The sequence below is a fragment of the Embiotoca jacksoni genome, unplaced genomic scaffold, assembly GCF_022577435.1.
Source record: "Embiotoca jacksoni isolate LCO1_2020_lvr unplaced genomic scaffold, fEmbJac1.0.p SCAF_37, whole genome shotgun sequence".
Taxonomy (NCBI): domain Eukaryota; kingdom Metazoa; phylum Chordata; class Actinopteri; family Embiotocidae; genus Embiotoca; species Embiotoca jacksoni.
This window is the reverse complement of record NW_027185389.1, coordinates 2,937,449-2,959,409: the sequence shown is the minus strand read 5'-3', so window position 1 is coordinate 2,959,409 and position 21,961 is coordinate 2,937,449. Positions and strand designations below refer to the sequence as shown.

Here is a 21,961-nt window from a genome sequence, read left to right as displayed (position 1 = left end):
GGACTGCTTTGAGTCCACGGACTGGGATGTGCTGTGTGGACCACATGGGGAGGACATCAACAGCAGGACGGACTGTATCACAGAATACATCAAATTCTGTGAACACACCACCGTACCATCCCGGACTGGACACTGCTTCCCCAACAACAAGCCGTGGATCACCAGTGACCTGAAGGTGCTTCTTAAGAAGAAAGCAGCCTTCAGGTCTGGGGACAGGGAGGAGCTCAGGAGAGTGCAGCGCCACCTGAAGGAGAAGATGAGAGAGTGCATGGACTCCTACAGGAGGAAGCTGGAGGCCAAACTCCAGCAGAACAACGTGAGGGAGGTGTGGACCGGTATAAAGGAGATTACTGGGTTCAAGGGGAGAGAGAGACAACCAGGGGGAACCTGGAGAGGAGCAACCAGGGGGAACCTGGAGAGAGACAACCAGGGGGAACCTGGAGAGGAACAACCAGGGGGAACCTGGAGAGGTCCAATGAGCTAAACTGTTTCTTCAACAGGTTTAGTTCACCACCCTCATCTGTCTCCTCCACACCTTACACCTCCCAAACACCTCTGCTGCCTCCCCCCTCCCCCCTCTGCCCCCCCTGGTGAACTGCATAGAGCCCTCAATCTCAAAGGGCTCGTCCTCCATTGACACCTTGACCCCCCCCCCCCCCCCCCCACCCCCTCTCTGTGACGACTGGCCAGGTTAGGAGACAGCTGGAGAGACTCCACCAGCGCAAGGCTGCAGGACCTGACGGCATCAGCCCCGTGGTCCTGAAGACCTGCGCTGTCCAGCTGGCTGAGGTCCTACAACACCTCTTCAACCTGAGCCTGAAGCAGGAGGAGGTCCCGGTGCTGTGGAAGACGTCCTGCCTGGTTCCAATCCCTATGAAGACGACTCCATCTGGCCTCAACGACTACTGACCGGTTGCCCTCACATCTCATGTGATGAAGGTGCTGGAGAGGCTGGTCTTGGCCCACCTCATGCCGCTGGTGAAATCTTCTCTGGACCCTCTGCAATTTGCGTACCAGCCTCATGTGGGAGTGGATGACGCCATCATCTACCTGCTGCAACGAGCTCAGTCTCACCTGGATGGAACCGGTGACTCTGTGAGAATCACTTTCTTTGATTTCTCCAGTGCATTCAACACCATCCAACCACTGCTGCTGAGTGAGAAGCTGCGGGTGGTGGGGGTGGACGCGTCCACCGTCTCCTGGATCAATGACTAACTGACAGGCAGACCACAGTTTGTCCGTCTGGGCAGTGTGCTGTCTGATACAGTGGTCAGTGGTACTGGAGCTCCACAGGGAACTGTTCTGTCTCCCTTCCTGTTCACCTTCTACACAACTGACTTCCAGTACAACTCAGAGTCCTGTCATCTGCAGAAGTTCTCTGATGACTCTGCAGTGGACGGTGTATAAGGGATGGACGGGAGGAGGAGTACAGGGCAGTAGTGGAGGACTTTGTGGAGTGGGCGGGAAGAAATCACCTGCTCCTGAACGTGGCCAAGACCAGAGAGATGGTGGTTGACTTCAGGAGGAAGACGACGGCTCCACAACCGCTGAGAGTTCTGGGAGAGGAGGTGGACATGGTGGAGGAGTACAAGTACCTGGTGTCTCCATGACAACAGACTGAACTGGAAGACCAACATCAACCCTGTCTACAAGAAGGGGATGAGTCGACTCTTTTTCTTGAGGAAACTTCGATTCTTCAATGTTTGCAGCGAGATGTTGGAGATGTTCTACCAGTCTGTTGTGGCCAGTGCATTGTACTTCGCTGGGGTCTGCTGGGGGAGCAGCATTGGAGCCGGAGACACCAACAGACTTAACAAACTGGTTAAGAAGGCCGGCTCCATCATCGGCTACAATCTGGACAGCCTGGAAAAGGTGGTGGAGAGGAGGACGCTGAACAAACTATTATCCACATTGGATAATCCTGACCACCCTCTCCACCACCTGCTGCAGGGACAGCGGAGGACTTTCTCTAAAAGATTCCTCCAGCTCCGCTGTCACAAGGACAGATACAGGAGATCATTCCTGATACAGGAGATCAGGAATGACACAGGAGATCATTCCTGCCGACCGCAATAAGACTGTACAATAACTCAAAAATTTCCCCTTGGGGATTAATAAAGTAACTACCTAACCTAACCTAACCAAACCTAACATAACCTAACCTAACCTAACCTCTAGCTGGTAAATCTAGTTACATGATTAACTGCATCAGAAGGTTGGATTCAAAAAAATCGTATCATTACTTGTCTAAATGGTATTAAATACGTTGGACATCCACCAAACCTGTCTGTGGGATTTTGGAAAAGTCTGTTCATGTTTGCTTTCAAACTTCAACATGAACTCGATCTTTTTCTACAGAAAAGATACTTTAACGCAATCATTTATCTCAAATGACGATCATCACACATTCAACTTCCTCTGTTCTCTGGCTGATTAAGAAATCGTCCGTTGTTACATCACTGGAACACATTGGATATAAAAGAGTTCACAAAATACAGCAGGTAAAGTAAGTATTAAACACGTCACCATTTTTCTCAGTAAATATATTTCCAAAGGTTCTACTGACATGAAACTTTCACCAGATGTTGGTAACAACCCAAGTAATCCAGACATACACAGAAACCAAAACAAATATTTTCAGAAATGAAGTTATGTTGTAATAATGTGAAATGAAACGGGGAAAAAGTATTGAACACGCTTACTGATATTATTTTAATACTTTGTACAAAAGCCTTTGTTGATAACGACAGCTTCAAGACGCCTCCTGAATGGAGAAACTAGTCGTATTCATTGCTCAGGTGTGATTTTGGCTGATTCTTCCGCACAAACAGTCTTCAGATCTTGAAGGTTTCGTGGGCCTCTTCTATGAACTCTGATCTGCACTTCTTTCCATAGATTTTCAATTGGATTGAAGTCAGGTGATCGGCTGGGCCGTTCTAGCAGCTTCATTTTCTTTCTCTGAAACCGATGAGAGTTTCCTTGGCTGTGTGTTTGGGATCATTGTCCTGCTGAAATGTCCACCCTCGTTTCATCTTCATCATCCTGGTAGACGGCAGCAGATGTCTATCAAGAATATCTCCGTACATTTTTCCATTCATCCTTCCTTCAATCCTGTGAAGTTTTCCAGTAGCGTACGCTGAAAGCAGCTCACACCATGATGTTCACACCTCCTAACTTCACTGTTGGTCTGGTGTTGTTAGTGTGATGTGCAGTGTTGTCCTCCTAACATGGTGTATTATGGCATCCAGAGAGTTAATTTTGCTCTCATCTGACCAGACTATATTCTCCCAGTATTTCACAGGTTTGTCCAAATGTTGAGCAGCAAACATTAAACGAGCTTCATCATGCTTTTTCGTCAGCGATGGAGTCTTGCGTGATGAGCGTGCAGACAGGCCGTGGAGGTTCAGTGCATTACTTATTGTTTTCTTTGAAACAATTGTTCCTGATAATTCCAGGTCTTTCTGAAGCTCTCCACAAGTGGTCCTTGTCTCTTGGACAACTCTTCTGATAATTCTTTTCACTCCTCTGTCAGAAATCTTGCGAGGAGCACCTGGTCGTGGCCAGTTTATGGTGAAATGATGTTCTTTGCACTTCCGGATTATTGCCCCAACGCTGCTCACTGGAACATTCAGAAGTTTAGAAATGCGTCAGTAATCAACTCCATCAGTATGTTTTGCAACAATAAGGTTGCGAAGGTCTTGAGAGAGCTCTTTGGTTTCACCCATCATTAGTTGTTTCTTGTGTGACACCTTGGTAATGAGACACCTTGTATTAGGCCATCGGTTGGGACTGAACCAGCTGATATTAATTTGCACTGACAAGAGGCCGGATTGCTTTCTATTTACTGACAGACTTCAGCTGTTGTCTTTTTGGACCTCCCTTTCTTCATGTGTTCAATAATTTTTCCCCGTGTCATTTCACATTATTACAACATAACTTCATTTCTGAACTTATTTGTTTTGGTTTCTGTGTATGTATGGATTACTTGGGATGTTACCAACATCTGGTGAAAGTTTCATGTTAATAGAACCTTTGGAAATATATTTACTGAGAAAAATGGTGACGTGTTCAATACTTATTTTACCCGCTGTACGTAAACATTAAAAGATGGAAGAAGTCTGTTCATGTTTGCTTTCAAACTTCAACATGAACTCGATCTTTTCCTACAGAAAAGAGTTCACAAAATATATAAACGTTAAAAGATGGAAGAAGCTTCACAAAGTTTAGGGAGATTATAACTAAACATCTTGAATTAATTTAAATATTTAGAATAGAAAACTTGGACTGAAGTCACGATGACGAAGTAACAGTTCAGTCATCACAGGAAGGAGAAACTATATTTATATTAAAGAAGAAATGACTTCAGTGTGTCATTTGTGAAGGTGAGAACAAGAGAGACAGAAGCAGGATGGCTGCGTTCAAATGGAGTCAAATGTCTTTATTTCTGGTGCTGATGCTTCAGTTTACAGGTAAGAATTCATATCAGAAACCTTAAAATACAAATATTCTTCCTTCAACTGAGACGGATACGATTTGTTTGTAACTTGATGAGTTTAATTGATTCTTGTTTTTTCAGCCATCTTCATGTTACAGTTTGTCACATTTCTCTTTCTTCTCCTCGACAGCAACAGCTGGACAACTTCGGTCCTTCGCTGTCAGACTTGGACATGATGTCACTTTGCCTTGTGTAAATGTGATAATTGGTCAACATAACTGTGACATCACTGATTGGACGTTCAGTGACCTAAGAAGCCGAGGAACGGTACAGCTGATTAATAGAGGGCAGATTGGACCAGATGTTGGATCTAAATCAGACAGACTGAGTGTTACATCCAACTGTTCTCTGGTTATAAAGAACGTCACAGATGAAGATGTTGGTCGTTACACCTGCAGACAAATCATGTCAGGACAAGAAAAAACATTCTCTGATGTTGATCTGTCTGTTGTTAAGAGTGAGTATTTATTACATTATTGTGTTTTCAGGTCAAACTGTCGGAACAAAATTCTGAAATTTTTTTAAATAATTCAGATTTTATTGATCAAGTTGATTTAACCTTTGTTGTCTTTCTCAACACATCTTCAACAGTAACTGGCTATGAAGAGGAAGAGACATTCACCTTGACCTGCTCTGTGTTGACATATGACGACAGCAGATACAAAGTGGAGTGGGTGAAGACCTCCTCGGACATGATGACATCATCATATATGTGTTCTGCCAACGTGACATTTACAACATGTCATGTTGATCAGAAGTCAGAGTTTTATAAGACATTGAAGTGTAAAGTGAGACATGTTATAACTAATGAAGAGCATCTGTTTTCCTTCAGTCATCAGACGTCAGGTGAGAAAACTGTTTAAAATCATCAAACTGATGTTTAATCACACAAAACACTTGTTGAAGTTTAAATATCAGCAGTTTGTGTCCTCTGTTGTTGTCAAGGTAACATGAAATACGTTTTCACCGTACAGTTATTTTGTCCTGTTGTTGTTTTCATTTTTTCAGATGAAGTTTCAACAAAGACAACAATCAGACCAACAATTCAACGAACTACAACCAAGATAACAATCAGACCAACATTTCAACCAACTACAACAAATGAAATAAACACATCACCAGGTACAAATAATACAAACGTAATATTTCAGGAATGCTCACATGGATTTTTTTTTAGATTAGGCACAAATGTTCACTTGGTCTTAAAGATGTATTGATTCTTCACATTAGGCACAAATGTTCACTTGGTCTTAAAGATGTATTGATTCTTCACATTAGGCACAAATGTTCACTTAAACTCAGATGAACTGAATAGATTTTGGTGATCACAGGTCAAAGGTCAAAGTCACTGTCACCTCTCGTCCATCTTATCCGTTAATTCAATTTTTGTGAACGAGATATCTCAGAAACTTCCTGAGAGAATTTATTTCGAATTTGGAACCAACATTAACTTTGGTGGTAAAAGGTAACTGTGATGTCACAAAACACAATTGTGGTCATAACTCATTAATTCATACATTAATTAATATGCACTTTTCTAACAGGATGACATGACTATTATTTGTTTCTGTCTATTATTCACAACAACATGTAACACCGGCTGTATTTATCACCTTTGAAAACATGTCATTTAATTCACAGAACAAAAAACCTGAAGCCCAAATGTTTCTTTATTGATTTCAGGTTTTCCATATTTGTTGAGGTGCATCGTCGTGTCTTTGGGTTTAGCAGCACTCGTGATATCTGTTGTTTCAGTCCACATTTGGACAAGAATTAAAGGTGAGAACGTTCACAGAGGAAACTTTTCTACACAAAAACTTCTGATAAACCTGAAGTTAGTTTTTCTGTGGAAGCAAAAGTCGACTCTTTATTTTGTCTTTTTGTCTTTTCAGGAAACCAAAAGCAGAAGGAAGAAAACACTGTGAGTTTAAACACTGAATATTCAGTTATAACTTTCCAGATAAAAACAAGTGTTTGTGATATTTGTTTCTATAACTGAAGAAACATGAGAAGAAAATTGAGCTAAAATTGCACAACTGTGTTTTGAAATGAAGTGTTTATCTCAGCGAAGGAATCTTTAGGAAATCTAAACTGAACATTTATACCAGAAAAACTGAAAGTTGCACATGAGAAGATGAAAATAAGAGATAAACGTGACAACATGAGACAGTTCATCTCAACAATACCACAAACTATGACCTCAGTTTAAACTCAGTGTAAACAGTGTTGTGTTGTTTTCCACAGGTGCATAACGATGAAGACGTCGGTACAGTCAACTATGAAAACATCGGAGAACCTTCTGTTTCCTTCCAACTCCGCTGATCATCAACAGAAATGACTCCACTGCTGTTAAACATCATCTCATCACGTTTTACACGAGTAAGAAACAGAATCAGCAAATATTTGTTCTACTTTTTATGTCTTTGTGTTTTCTTACCAACATGACGACGTGTTTTTTGTGACGAGTTGTTTCTATTTCAAGCTGAAATTTCAAGAAGGAAGTTCAAGTCTGGATTTTCTCTCATATTAAGGTGCAAAAGTTTTTTTAATCTGCATTTAAATCAGAACACAACAGCTGGATTTGACATTAATCTAACAAGAAATATAACTTATAATAACTCTTTCATTCTTATTGTATTTCACTTTTTGACTTCCTGTTGCAACATGTAGCTCTGAGATTAAGATTCACTGTTTCTTTTTAAGGTGTTTTCAGTGTAAAGATTTTAACTGAATTTAAAGTAGAATATTTGACATGAATGAGCTTCATGTCTTAATGTTATCTGTAAACAAATGTCTTTGCTACGGCTAATGATGTAAACTTGATAATTATAAAGATTCCTCATTTCCTCTTTCACAGTGTGTTTTGTAGTTCTGTCTCAGACACCTCCAGACCACACTACAAGTCTGTCATGGTTTTGTTCCTTGTGTTACTCCCTCCGGCCACCAGAGGTCCTCAGTCTCTCAGGACCTCTGGTGGATCTCCTCTGATTGGAGCTACAACAGACTCCTAAATCCTCAGATAGCATTACAGGACAGAAGGTTCATGTCTGCAGCGAGCGAAGCAGGAACCAACCCTGAAGTTGTTCCGTCAAACAGACTCTGATGAAACATCTTGAAGTTGGATGTTGGGACGCTTAAAGACGGTTCAGTCAGACGCTCATTAATGTGAGACGCATTAGTGTTTCTGATCTTTATCTGGTCATCGTTAGTAAAACCAACCTGCAGAGCTCTTCTGCTGTTCAACCCACATCCTCACCATAAACACTTCCTCTTAAAAGTCTGTTCATGTTTGCTTTCAAACTTCAACATGAACTCGAACTTTTTTCTACAGAAAAGAGTTCACAAAATACATAAACGTTAAAAGATGGAAGAAGCTTCACAAAGTTTAGGGAGATTATAAATAAACATCTTGAATTAATTTAAATATTTAGAATAGAAAACTTGGACTTTAGTCACTATAAGGAAGTAACAATTCAGTCATCACAGGAAGGAGAAACTATATTTATATTAAAGAAGAAGTTACAACAGTGATTGTGTCATTTGTGAAGGTGAGAACAAGAGAGACAGAAGCAGGATGGCTGCGTTCAAATGGAGTCAAATGTCTTTATTTCTGGTGCTGATGCTTCAGTTTACAGGTAAGAATTCATATCAGAAACCTTAAAATACAAATATTCTTTCTTCAACTGAGACGGATACGATTTGTTTGTAACTTGATGAATTTAATTGATTCTTGTTTTTTCAGCCATCTTCATGTTACAGTTTGTCACATTTCTCTTTCTTCTCCTCGACAGCAACAGCTGGACAACATCTGTCTCTCTTCAATATCAAAGGACATAATGTCACTTTGCCTTGTGAAAATGTGATAATTGGTCAACGTAACTGTGACATCACTAACTGGACGTTCATTGATCTAAGAATCCCAGGAACGATACAGCTGATTAATAGCGGGCAGATTGGACCAGATGTTGGATCTAAATCAGACAGACTGAGTGTTACATCCAACTGTTCTCTGGTTATAAAGAACGTCACAGATGAAGATGTTGGTCTTTACATCTGCAGACAAATCATGTCAGAACAACAAAAAACATTCTCTGATGTTGATCTGTCTGTTGTTAAGAGTGAGTATTTATTACATTATTGTGTTTTCAGGTCAAACTGTCGGAACAATATTGTGAAAAAAATTAAATAATTCTGATTTTATTGATCAAGTTGATTTAACCTTTGTTGTCTTTCTCAACACATCTTCAACAGTAACTGGCTATGAAGAGGAAGAGACATTCACCTTGACCTGCTCTGTGGTGACATATGACGACTGCAGATACAAAGTGGAGTGGATGAAGACATCCTCGGACATGATGACATCATCATATATGTGTTCTGCCAACGTGACATTTACAACATCTCATGTTGATCAGAAGTCAGAGTTTTATAAGTCATTGAAGTGCAAAGTGAGACATGTTATAACTAATGAAGAGCATCTGTTTTCCTTCAGTCATCAGACGACAGGTGAGAAAACTGTTTAAAATCATCAAACTGATATTTAATCACACAAAACACTTGTTGAAGTTTAAATATCAGCAGTTTGTGTCCTCTGTTGTTGTCAAGGTAACATGAAGTACGTTTTCACCGTACAGTTATTTTGTCCTGTTGTTGTTTTAATTTTTTCAGATGAAGTTTCAACAAAGACAACAATCAGACCAACAATTCAACCAACTACAACAAAGGAAATAAACACATCACCAGGTACAACCAATACAAATGTAATATTTCAGGAATGCTCACATGGAATTTTTTTTAGATTCGGCACAAATGTTCACTTGGTCTTAAAGATGTATTGATTCTTCACATTCGGCACAAATGTTCACTTAAACTCAGATGAACTGAATAGATTTTGGTGATCACAGGTCAAAGGTCAAAGTCACTGTCACCTCTCGTCCATCTTATCCGTACATTCAATTTTTGTGAACGAGATATCTCAGAAACTTCCTGAGAGAATTTATTTCAAATTTGGGACCAACATTAACTTTGGTGGTAAAAGGTAACTGTGATGTCACAAAACACAATTGTGGTCATAACTCTTAATTCATACGTTAATTAATACAATATTCCACACACTTTTCTAACAGGATGACATGACTATTATTTGTTTCTGTCTATTATTCACAACAACATGTAACACCGACTGTATTTATCACCTTTGAAAACATGTCATTTAATTCACAGAACAAAAAACCTGAAGCCCAAATGTTTCTTTATTGATTTCAGGTTTTCCATATTTGTTGAGGTGCATCGTCGTGTCTTTGGGTTTAGCAGCACTCGTGATATCTGTTGTTTCAGTCCACATTTGGACAAGAATTAAAGGTGAGAACGTTCACAGAGGAAACTTTTCTACACAAAAACTTCTGATAAACCTGAAGTTAGTTTTTCTGTGGAAGCAAAAGTCGACTCTTTATTTTGTCTTTTTGTCTTTTCAGGAAACCAAAAGCAGAAGGAAGAAAACACTGTGAGTTTAAACACTGAATATTCAGTTATAACTTTCCAGATAAAAACAAGTGGTTGTGATATTTGTTTCTATAACTCTGAAGAAACATGAGAGAAGAAAATTGAGCTAAAATTGCACAACTGTGTTTTGAAATGAAGTGTTTATCTCAGCGAAGGAATCTTTAGGAAATCTAAACTGAACATTTATACCAGAAAAACTGAAAGTTGCACATGAGAAGATGAAAATAAGAGATAAACGTGACAACATGAGATAGTTCATCTCAACAATACCACAAACTATGACCTCAGTTTAAACTCAGTGTAAACAGTGTTGTGTTGTTTTCCACAGGTGCATAACGATGAAGACGTCGGTACAGTGAACTATGAAAACATCGGAGAACCTTCTGTTTCCTTCCAACTCCGCTGATCATCAACAGAAATGACTCCACTGCTGTTAAACATCATCTCATCACGTTTTACACGAGTAGGAAACAGAATCAGCAAATATTTGTTCTACTTTTTATGTCTTTGTGTTTTCTTACCAACATGACGATGTGTTTTTTGAGATGAGTTGTTTCTATTTCAAGCTGAAATTTCAAGAAGTTCAAGTCTGGATTTTCTCTCATGTTAAGGTGCAAAAGTTTTTTTAATCTGCATTTAAATCAGAACACAACAGGTGGATTTGACATTAATCTAACAAGAAATATAACTTATAATAACTCTTTCATTCTTATTGTATTTGACTTTTTAGCTTCCTGTTGCAACATGTAGCTCTGAGATTAAGATTCACTGTTTCTTTTTAAGTTGTTTTCAGTGAAAAGATTTTAACTGAATTTAATGTAGAATATTTGACATGAATGAGCTTCATGTCTTAATGTTATCTGTAATAAAATGTCTTTGCTACGGCTAATGATGTAAAATTGATAATTATAAAGATTCCTCATTTCCTCTTTCACAGTGTGTTTTGTAGTTCTGTCTCAGACACCTCCAGACCACACTACAAGTCTGTCATGGTTTTGTTCCTTGTGTTACTCCCTCCGGCCACCAGAGGTCCTCAGTCTCTAAGGACCTCAGGTGGATCTCCTCTGATTGGAGCTACAACAGACTCCTAAATCCTCAGATAGCATTACAGGACCGAAGGTTCATGTCTGCAGCGAGCGAAGCAGGAACCAACCCTGAAGTTGTTCCGTCAAACAGACTCTGATGAAACATCTTGAAGTTGGATGTTGGGACGCTTAAAGATGGTTCAGTCAGACGCTCATTAATGTGAGAAGCATTAGTGTTTCTGATGTTTACCTGGTCATCGTTAGTAAAACCAACCTGCAGAGCTCTTCTGCTGTTCAACCCACATCCTCACCACAAACACTTCTTCTTTAGATTCTGGAGAAAGTACAGAGTACTACAACCTCTAGGTGTTAAATCTAGTTACATGATTGACTGCATCAGAAGGTTGGATTCAAAAAAATCGTATCATTACTTGTCTAAAAGGTATTAAATACGTTGGACATCCACCAAACCTGTCTGTGGGATTTTGGAAAAGTCTGTTCATGTTTGCTTTCAAACTTCAACATGAACTCGATCTTTTTCTACAGAAAAGACACTTTAACTCGAACATTTACCTCGAGTGACGATCGTCACACGTTCAACTTCCTCTGTTCTCTGGCTGATTAAGAAATCGTCCGTTGTTACATCACTGGAACACATTGGATATAAAAGAGTTCACAAAATACAGCAGGTAAAGTAAGTATTGAACACGTCACCATTTTTCTCAGTAAATATATTTCCAAAGGTTCTATTGACATGAAACTTTCACCAGATGTTGGTAACAACCCAAGTAATCCAGACATACACAGAAACCAAAACAAATATTTTCAGAAATGAAGTTATGTTGTAATAATGTGAAATGACACGGGGAAAAAGTATTGAACACGCTTAATGATATTATTTTAATACTTTGTACAAAAGCCTTTGTTGGTAACGACAGCTTCAAGACGCCTCCTGAATGGAGAAACTAGTCGTATTCATTGCTCAGGTGTGATTTTGGCTGATTCTTCCACACAAACAGTCTTCAGATCTTGAAGGTTTCGTGGGCCTCTTCTATGAACTCTGATCTGCACTTCTTTCCATAGATTTTCACTTGGATTGAAGTCAGGTGATCGGCTGGGCCGTTCTAGCAGCTTCATTTTCTTTCTCTGAAACCGATGAGTTTCCTTGGCTGTGTGTTTGGGATCATTGTCCTGCTGAAATGTCCACCCTCGTTTCATCTTCATCATCCTGGTAGACGGCAGCAGATGTCTATCAAGAATGTCTCGGTCCATTTTTCCATTCATCCTTCCTTCAATCCTGTGAAGTTTTCCAGTAGCGTACGCTGAAAGCAGCTCACACCATGATGTTCACACCTCCTAACTTCACTGTTGGTCTGGTGTTGTTAGGGTGATGTGCAGTGTTGTCCTCCTAACATGGTGTATTATGGCACCCAGAGAGTTAATTTTGCTCTCATCTGACCAGACTATATTCTCCCAGTATTTCACAGGTTTGTCCAAATGTTGAGCAGCAAACTTTAAATGAGCTTCAACATGCTTTTTCTTCAGCGATGGAGTCTTGCGTGATGAGCGTGCAGACAGGCCGTGGAGGTTCAGTGCATTACTTATTGTTTTCTTTGAAACAATTGTTCCTGATAATTCCAGGTCTTTCTGAAGCTCTGCACAAGTGGTCCTTGTCTCTTGGACAACTCTTCTGATAATTCTTTTCACTCCTCTGTCAGAAATCTTGCGAGGAGCACCTGGTCGTGGCCAGTTTATGGTGAAATGATGTTCTTTGCACTTCCGGATTATTGCCCCAACGCTGCTCACTGGAACATTCAGAAGTTTAGAAATGCGTCAGTAATCAACGCCATCAGTATGTTTTGCAACAATAAGGTTGCGAAGGTCTTGAGAGAGCTCTTTGGTTTCACCCATCATTAGTTGTTTCTTGTGTGACACCTTGGTAATGAGACACCTTGTATTAGGCCATCGGTTGGGACTGAACCAGCTGATATTAATTTGCACTGACAAGAGGCCGGATTGCTTTCTATTTACTGACAGACTTCAGCTGTTGTCTTTTTGGACCTCCCTTTCTTCATGTGTTCAATAATTTTTCCCTGTGTCATTTCACATCATTACAACATAACTTCATTTCTGAACTTATTTGTTTTGGTTTCTGTGTATGTATGGATTACTTGGGTTGTTACCAACATCTGGTGAAAGTTTCATGTTAATAGAAACTTTGGAAATATATTTACTGAGAAAAATGGTGACGTGTTCAATACTTATTTTACACGCTGTACGTAAACATTAAAAGATGGAAGAAGCTTCACAAAGTTTAGGGAGATTATAAATTAATATCCTGAATCAATTAAAATATTTAGAATAGAAAACGTGGACTGAAGTCACTATGAGGAAGTAACAGTTCAGTCTTCACAGGAAGGAGAAACTATGTTCATATTAAAGAAGTTACAACAGTGATTGTGTCATTTGTGGAAGTGAGAACAAGAGAGACAGAAGCAGGATGTCTGCGTTCAAATGTAGTCAAATGTCTTTATTTCTGGTGCTGATGCTTCAGTTTACAGGTAAGAATTCATATCAGAAACCTTAAAATACAAATATTCTTCCTTCAACTGAGACGGATACGATTTGTTTGTAACGTGATGAGTTTAATTGATTCTTGTTTTTTCAGCCATCTTAATGATACAGTTTGTCACATTTCTCTTTCTTCTCCTCGACAGCAACAGCTGGACAACGTCTGTCCTTCACTGTCAGACTTGGACATGATGTCACTTTGCCTTGTCAAGATGTGATAATTGGTCAACGTAGCTGTGACTTCATGTACTATTTTTTCATTGATCTAAGCAGCTATGAATTTATACAGCTGATTAATAGAGGGCAGATTGGACCAGATGTTGGATCTAAATCAGACAGACTGAGTGTTACATCCAACTGTTCTCTGGTTATAAAGAACGTCACAGATGAAGATGTTGGTCGTTACATCTGCAGACAGCCCATATCAGAACAAACAGTAACAGACTCTGTTGTTGGTCTGTCTGTTGTTAAGAGTGAGTATTTATTACATTATTGTGTTTTCAGGTCAAACTGTCGGAACAAAATTGTGAAAAAAATTAAATAATTCTGATTTTATTGATCAAGTTGATTTAACCTTTGTTGTCTTTCTCAACACATCTTCAACAGTAACTGACTATGAAGAGGAAGAGACATTCACCTTGACCTGCTCTGTGTTGACATATGACGACAGCAGATACAGAGTGGAGTGGATGAAGACCTCCTCGGACATGATGACATCATCATATATGTGTTCTGCCAACGTGACATTTACAACATCTCATGTTGATCAGAAGTCAGAGTTTTATAAGTCATTGAAGTGTAAAGTGAGACATGTTATAACTAATGAAGAGCATCTGCTTTCCTTCAGTCATCAGACGTCAGGTGAGAAAACTGTTTAAAATCATCAAACTGATGTTTAATCACACAAAACACTTTTTGAAGTTTAAATATCAGCAGTTTGTGTCCTCTGTTGTTGTCAAGGTAACATGAAGTACGTTTTCACCGTACAGTTATTTTGTCCTGTTGTTGTTTTCATTTTTTCAGATGAAGTTTCAACAAAGACAACAATCAGACCAACAATTCAACCAACTACAACAAAGACAACAATCACACCAACAATTCAACCAACTACAACAAAGACAACAATCAGACCAACAATTCAACCAACGACAAAAAAGGAAATAAACACATCACCAGGTACAAACAATACAAACGTAATATTTCAGGAATGCTCACATGGAATTTTTTTTAGATTCGGCACAAATGTTCACTTGGTCTTAAAGATGTATTGATTCATCATATTAGGCACAAATGTTCACTTAAACTCAGATGAACTGAATCGATTTTGGTGATCACATGTCAAAGGTCAACGTCACTGTCACCTCTCGTCCATCTTATCCGTTCATTCAATTTTTGTGAACGAGATATCTCAGAAACTTCCTGAGAGAATTTATTTCAAATTTGGGACCAACATTAACTTTGGTGGTAAAAGGTAACTGTGATGTCACAAAACACAATTGTGGTCATAACTCATTAATTCATACATTAATTAATATGCACTTTTCTAACAGGATGACATGACTATTATTTGTTTCTGTCTATTATTCACAACAACATGTAACACCGACTGCATTGATCACCTTTGAAAACATGTCATTTAATACACAGAACAAAAAACCTGAAGCCCAAATGTTTCTTTATTGATTTCAGGTTTTCCATATTTGTTGAGGTGCATCGTCGTGTCTTTGGGTTTAGCAGCACTCGTGATATCTGTTGTTTCAGTCCACATTTGGACAAGAATTAAAGGTGAGAACGTTCACAGAGGAAACTTTTCTACACAAAAACTTCTGATAAACCTGAAGTTAGTTTTTCTGTGGAAGCAAAAGTCGACTCTTTATTTTGTCTTTTTGTCTTTTCAGGAAACCAAAAGCAGAAGGAAGAAAACACTGTAAGTTTAAACACTGAATATTCAGTTATAACTTTCCAGATAAAAACAAGTGTTTGTGATATTTGTTTCTATAACTGAAGAAACATGAGAGAAGAAAATTGAGCTAAAATTGCACAACTGTGTTTTGAAATGAAGTGTTTATCTCAGCGAAGGAATCTTTAGGAAATCTAAACTGAACATTTATACCAGAAAAACTGAAAGTTGCACGAGAAGATGAAAATAAAAGATAAACGTGACAACATGAGATAGTTCATCTCAACAATACCACAAACTATGACCTCAGTTTAAACTCAGTGTAAACAGTGTTGTGTTGTTTTCCACAGGTGCATAACGATGAAGACGTCGGTACAGTGAACTATGAAAACATCGGAGAACTTTCTGTTTCCTTCCAACTCCGCTGATCATCAACAGAAATGACTCCACTGCTGTTAAACATCATCTCATCACGTTTTACACGAGTAGGAAACAGAATCAGCAAATATTTGTACTACTTTTTATGTCTTTGTGTTTTCTTACCAACATGACGATGTGTTTTTTGAGATGAGTTGTTTCTATTTCAAGCTGAAATTTCAAGAAGTTCAAGTCTGGATTTTCTCTCATGTTAAGGTGCAAAAGTTTTTTTAATCTGCATTTAAATCAGAACACAACAGCTGGATTTGACATTAATCTAACAAGAAATATAACTTATAATAACTCTTTCATTCTTATTGTATTTGACTTTTTAGCTTCCTGTTGCAACATGTAGCTCTGAGATTAAGATTCCCTGTTTCTTTTTAAGTTGTTTTCAGTGAAAAGATTTTAACTGAATTTAATGTAGAATATTTGACATGAATGAGCTTCATGTCTTAATGTTATCTGTAATAAAATGTCTTTGCTACGGCTAATGATGTAAAATTGATAATTATAAAGATTCCTCATTTCCTCTTTCACAGTGTGTTTTGTAGTTCTGTCTCAGACACCTCCAGACCACACTACAAGTCTGTCATGGTTTTGTTCCTTGTGTTACTCCCTCCGGCCACCAGAGGTCCTCAGTCTCTAAGGACCTCCGGTGGATCTCCTCTGATTGGAGCTACAACAGACTCCTAAATCCTCAGATAGCATTACAGGACCGAAGGTTCATGTCTGCAGCGAGCGAAGCAGGAACCAACCCTGAAGTTGTTCCGTCAAACAGACTCTGATGAAACATCTTGAAGTTGGATGTTGGGACGCTTAAAGATGGTTCAGTCAGACGCTCATTAATGTGAGAAGCATTAGTGTTTCTGATGTTTATCTGGTCATCGTTAGTAAAACCAAGCTGCAGAGCTCTTCTGCTGTTCAACCCACATCCTCACCACAAACACTTCCTCTTTAGTTTCTCGAGAAAGTACAGAGTACTACAACCTCTAGGTGTTAAATCTAGTTACATGATTAACTGCATCAGAAGGTTGGATTAAAAAAATCGTATCATTACTTGTCTAAATGGTATTAAATACGTTGGACATCCACCAAACCTGTCTGTGGGATTTTGGATAAGTCTGTTGATGTGCGTTCAGCCCACTGAAGCCTCTGAATCAGGTGGACCTAGTTCGAGCTGTCGGAGGAGAAAATTTTGCAGTTTGTGTCCTCTGTTGTTGTCAAGGTAACATGAAGTACGTTTTCACCGTACAGTTATTTTGCCCCATTGTTGTTTTCAGTTTTTCAGATGAAGTTTCAACAAAGACAACAATCAGACCAACAACTCAACCAACTACAACAAAGACAACAATCAGACCAACAATTCAACCAATTGCAACAAAGACAACAATCAGACCATCAATTCAACCTGCAACAAAGAAAACAATCAGACCAAAAAATTCAACCAACTGCAACAAAGACAACAATCAGACCAACAATTCAACCTACTGCAACAAAGACAACAATCAGACCAACAATTCAACCAACTGCAACAAAGACAACAATCAGACCAACAATTCAACCTACTGCAACAAAGACAACAATCAGACCAACAACTCAACCAACTGCAACAAAGACAACAATCAGACCATCAATTCAACCAACTGCAACAAAGGAAATAAACACATCACCAGGTACAAACAATACAAATGTAATATTTCAGGAATGCTCACATGGAATTTTTTTTGATTCGCCACGATTGTTCACTTGGTCTTAAATATGTATTGATTCTTCGCATTAGGCACAAATGTTCACTTAAACTCAGATGAACTGAATAGACTTTGTGATCACAGGTCAAAGGTCAAAGTCACGGTCACCTCTCGTCCATCTTATCCGTTCATTCAATTTTTGCAAATGCGATATCTCAGAAATGTCTTGAGCTAATTTTTGTTAAGTTTGGACCCCCATTAACTTTGACTAAGGTATTTATTTGAATGAATTTTGATGATCAAAGGTCAGAGGTCAAAGTCAAAATGACCTCATTACATTCATATCAGCTGGTCGCATTCTTCTGAATACAATACAACACAACACTTTGATGGAATTTATTCAAATTTGGCACCAATGTTCACTTGGAGTCAAGGATGAACTGATTAAAGCTTGGTGGTAAAAGGTAACTGTGATCTCACAAAACACGATTGTGGCCATAACTCATTAATTCATACATTAATTATGACAAAAATGATGACTTTTAGTTGTTTCTGTCTATTATTCACAACAACATGTAACACCGTCTGTATTTATCACCTTTGAAAACATGTCATTTACTGAATACTTGGTGCAAATCTCCTGTTTGAAGCTTTATAAGGAGACTCATAAATTATGAACAGGCCCGTCCCTCCTGTCTCCGTGGAGAAGGTAGAAAAACTTAAACTTGTTCACGTCGAGGTCTTTAAATGTTGTTTAAAGTGTCATTACGACCTGAGCGGGCTCACTGTTGTGTTAATAGATGCTCCTCAGTGGGCGCTGATTGTCTGTTATAAACCTCTGGAACCATTCAACGGCTGAATTAGCGTTAGCTGCTCATTTAGTGGACAGCTGCTGTTCTTCCCACTGCTCGTAAAAAAGAAATGCCACCAATGGTGTTTCCTCTCCGACCGCCAGACAACAGCAAGAAGCAAGACGTTCAGACCACGAGCAGTTTAACAGGAAGGGAACATTTTATTTTATCATTCAAATATAAATTTTTGTTAAAAATGTGTGAATAAATATGTAGTGAAAGATAAAATTGTGAAATGCTGCATATTGTAAACTAGAATAGAATAAATACGATTAATATGTGATTTTGTACTTGTTCTTAATCATGCTAAATTATAATCATATGTGTAAAAAACTAAAACTTGCATTAAATTTTTTTTTTTTTAAGTTTTTAGGTTTGGGATTTACGGCGATGTGGGATTGAGTTAATTTAAATTCAACCAGAAGTGACCATATTTGGACGAGCTTCGGGGTGCATCTGACTGAGAACCTGAGGACACTATGCCCCGCCCATCTATAATGGAAACCTGACTTCCCCCCAGACATGTCAATCAAACTAGACATGCCCCCAAACATAGAATTTATCTGATGATGCCATGATGACTTGTGGAAAACATTTACTGACTTATATTTCTGGAGAGAACTTGATGCTTTTTGAATGGGAGTCTTTTGGAGACATCCCCCTAGTGGCAGTCAGTGGCATTACACTTTAAGGCACTTCAAAAGGCACTAAGGCATTTTCTTAAATTTTAAACCCGGCAGCTATGAAATTGTTTTCATAGTCTGTGTTTTTAACACTAAACCATGAAAAAAAAAAATCTTTTAGCGACTGTATATTATAAATCCTATTTCCATGAATGGATTTTTATTTCAGCTGCATCGTTACTATAAACACCTTGTCTATGTTTTAAAGTAACGCTAATGAAAAATCTGTTGTTAGGAATATAAATTACAAAGTCAGTAAACTATATAAACCAACGCAGAAATCAACCTGTTCATTCAATAAAGTTGTAATAAAGTTAAATAAAGTATTGTTGAGAGGGAAAAAACTGGCAACTTTTGTCTGCCGCAAAAATAATAATAATATTACAAGTTTAACTACTGCTGTTAAAAATTCTATAATTTTCTCCTGAAACATGCTACAATTCATATTCCTGTTTTTTCCCGACAGCTTCAAATGTTTGTGAAGTTGTAAATGAGTGAAATAAATCTCCCCTTCGTTAACATACAGTGCAGGTGTCGTCCTGTCAGCAGCAGTAAGTTTCCAGGCGTGAAGTTTATAATTGCCTGCGACTGTATTGTGTATTGTAAGCAGACCGCTGCTCTGTATGGAGGTGAAGCTGCAAACACTTACACACACACGGTGGGGGTAGAAGGGGGGTGGGGGGCAGATTGTCTTGTTGTCTGGTAATCTGGATGGTATTTTATTTACAGACATGACGACACCCCAGTCATGGTTTATCTGTCTCCTGGATTTATCTGTCCAACTGCTCTCAGGAATACAGCGAGATTTTGACGGTCGAACATACAATTTATCATCATGTGTCAATTACATTATGCAAATGATAATTTAAAAAATTAACTCTTAAAGTGATTATCTTTAATAGAGTATCACTTAGACTAGAATAATGAGTTGATATAAAAATACAGCACATAGTTTAGTTATATAGATATTGTTGTTTGATTTTTAGCTATTTGGTTCCCTCCAGCGTCCAGAGGTTGGATCTGACTCAATCTGATTGGTCACTATGCCCCGCCCACCTATAGCGGAAACCTGACTGCACCACAGGCCTGTCAATCAAACAGACACGCCCCCGCAACCAGGCCGAATTAATGCTGGAGTTATTTTCATAAAGACCTCCAGAAAACTAATAAGAAGGAGTGACTTTAGCTAACAACACCGAGATAACTGATGGACACATTTTATTCACTTTGGATTTGATGAGAGAAGTTGAATGGGAGTCTATGGAGCCGGAGGCTTTTTGGAGCCGACCTCTAGTGGCACTCGCTGGTATTGCAGGAAGTTACGCCCACTTCTATATACAGCCTGTGTGGTTGGACTCCACCACTGCTGCTATTGTTGGGACGAGCGCTTGACTTTAATGTCATTGAGGTCGCTGATTGGTTCACCCTCCTGAGGTGTTTCCAGACTACAATCAACAGGTGGGCGGAGCCAGGCGAGGCCTTGGTGCTCTTCCTTGGCTTGATGTCCTTTGCACCTGCCGGTCACGTGACCTCCAGCTTGCAGATTTCAGTGGTTCCTGGACATGTGGGAGGTCCTCTGTTTACACCGGGAACATGCACTATTTATCCACGTCACGCTGAGGACTGTCTGTCGTACATAAGTGAACGAAGACGAGGTTTTAAAAGGCAGAGTTGTACCCGGGACCGTCAGCGCCCTGCAGGCTCTATTGTGAGGCGGCTTTATAAAGAAAGAAAGCAGCAGCAGCTGAGGAATGTGAAGCTACTCAACTCCTTCAACACATTTGCATGTTGAAGGCGCTGCAGCGAGGAGAGCCCCCCCCACCCCTCTCCCGCTTGCCCCCCCCCCCCCCCCCCCCTCCGTTAAGTGTTTAATTAAAACTTTTTTGTTGTTGTTGTAAACGCAGCAGGTTGGAGTTAAACCCGACGCCCGGCTCCGGGCCTGAGTTTGCAGGTGGGGGTCGGGGGGGGGGGGGGGGGGGGGGGGGGGGGTCGGAGAGAAAAAGGGGCTGGGCTGGATGGGGGGGTCAGGGGAGGGGGGAGTGCCTCCACTGACCAGATAGATGCTGGATAAGCTCTCAGAGGTGGGGGTGTGGGGGGTGTTGGGGGTCAATGGGGAGCAGAAATCCATTGATCCCAGACTAACACTCATGATAATCCTGGACTGGACTGCAGGCCGGGCTCTCAGAAAACCTGTCAGTGTTCGAGCATAGATCTTCATTTTTTTTTAAATATAAATGTAATACAACTGTTGATAAGAAAAATATGACAACATCTGATGCGAACGTGACAAGATATCAGGTAAATATTTAAGAGATTTATCTATGTGTCCCAGAAGTGACCGAATTCTTTCCTATAAACGGCCGCGGGTCCAAAAATAAATACTCATGTTATGTGAAATTATTTTTTTTTTTTTAAGAAACTTGCCAATTATTTCTAAAATCTTCTGTTACTTTAATAAAAATTGATATGTGAGGCCGACGCTGAAGTGCCTTAAACTGCAAGACCAGTGGGGGCCACTAGGTGCTGGCTCCCCAGACACAAAAAAGCGGTATTTTTAGCGGGGTGCGTGCCTGTTTGATTGACAGGGCCTGTGGCGCTGTCAGGTTTTCTGCGATCGGTGGGCGGGGCTTAGTATCGTCAATCAGATCGAGTCACATGTCAAATGTCCGGCCGAGTGACACTTCTAAGTTTCTGAATGATATTTAAGTATTTATGGCATTAATGGTACTAAATGATGTTATGATGTTAGGAACTGATTTTTTTTAAAAAGCTGATAATTTGTAAACCTGACTGTCAGTCAATCAATCAACTCGTGAAATAACTTCA

General features: G+C 39.4%; 2 long non-coding RNA genes across 2 annotated transcripts; both read left to right on the top strand.

Annotated features, from left to right (window-relative positions):
• Nucleotides 1–6,196: 6,196 nt before the first annotated feature.
• Nucleotides 6,197–6,868, top strand: LOC138208304 (uncharacterized). Its single transcript, XR_011179081.1, has 3 exons — nucleotides 6,197–6,274; nucleotides 6,388–6,416; nucleotides 6,740–6,868. It is a non-coding gene; the product is annotated as an uncharacterized lncRNA (long non-coding RNA).
• Nucleotides 6,869–8,943: 2,075 nt separating this feature from the next.
• LOC138208412 (uncharacterized) lies at nucleotides 8,944–10,737 on the top strand. Its single transcript, XR_011179091.1, has 5 exons — nucleotides 8,944–9,001; nucleotides 9,164–9,238; nucleotides 9,761–9,856; nucleotides 9,970–9,998; nucleotides 10,326–10,737. It is a non-coding gene; the product is annotated as an uncharacterized lncRNA (long non-coding RNA).
• The last annotated feature ends 11,224 nt before the right edge of the window (nucleotides 10,738–21,961 follow it).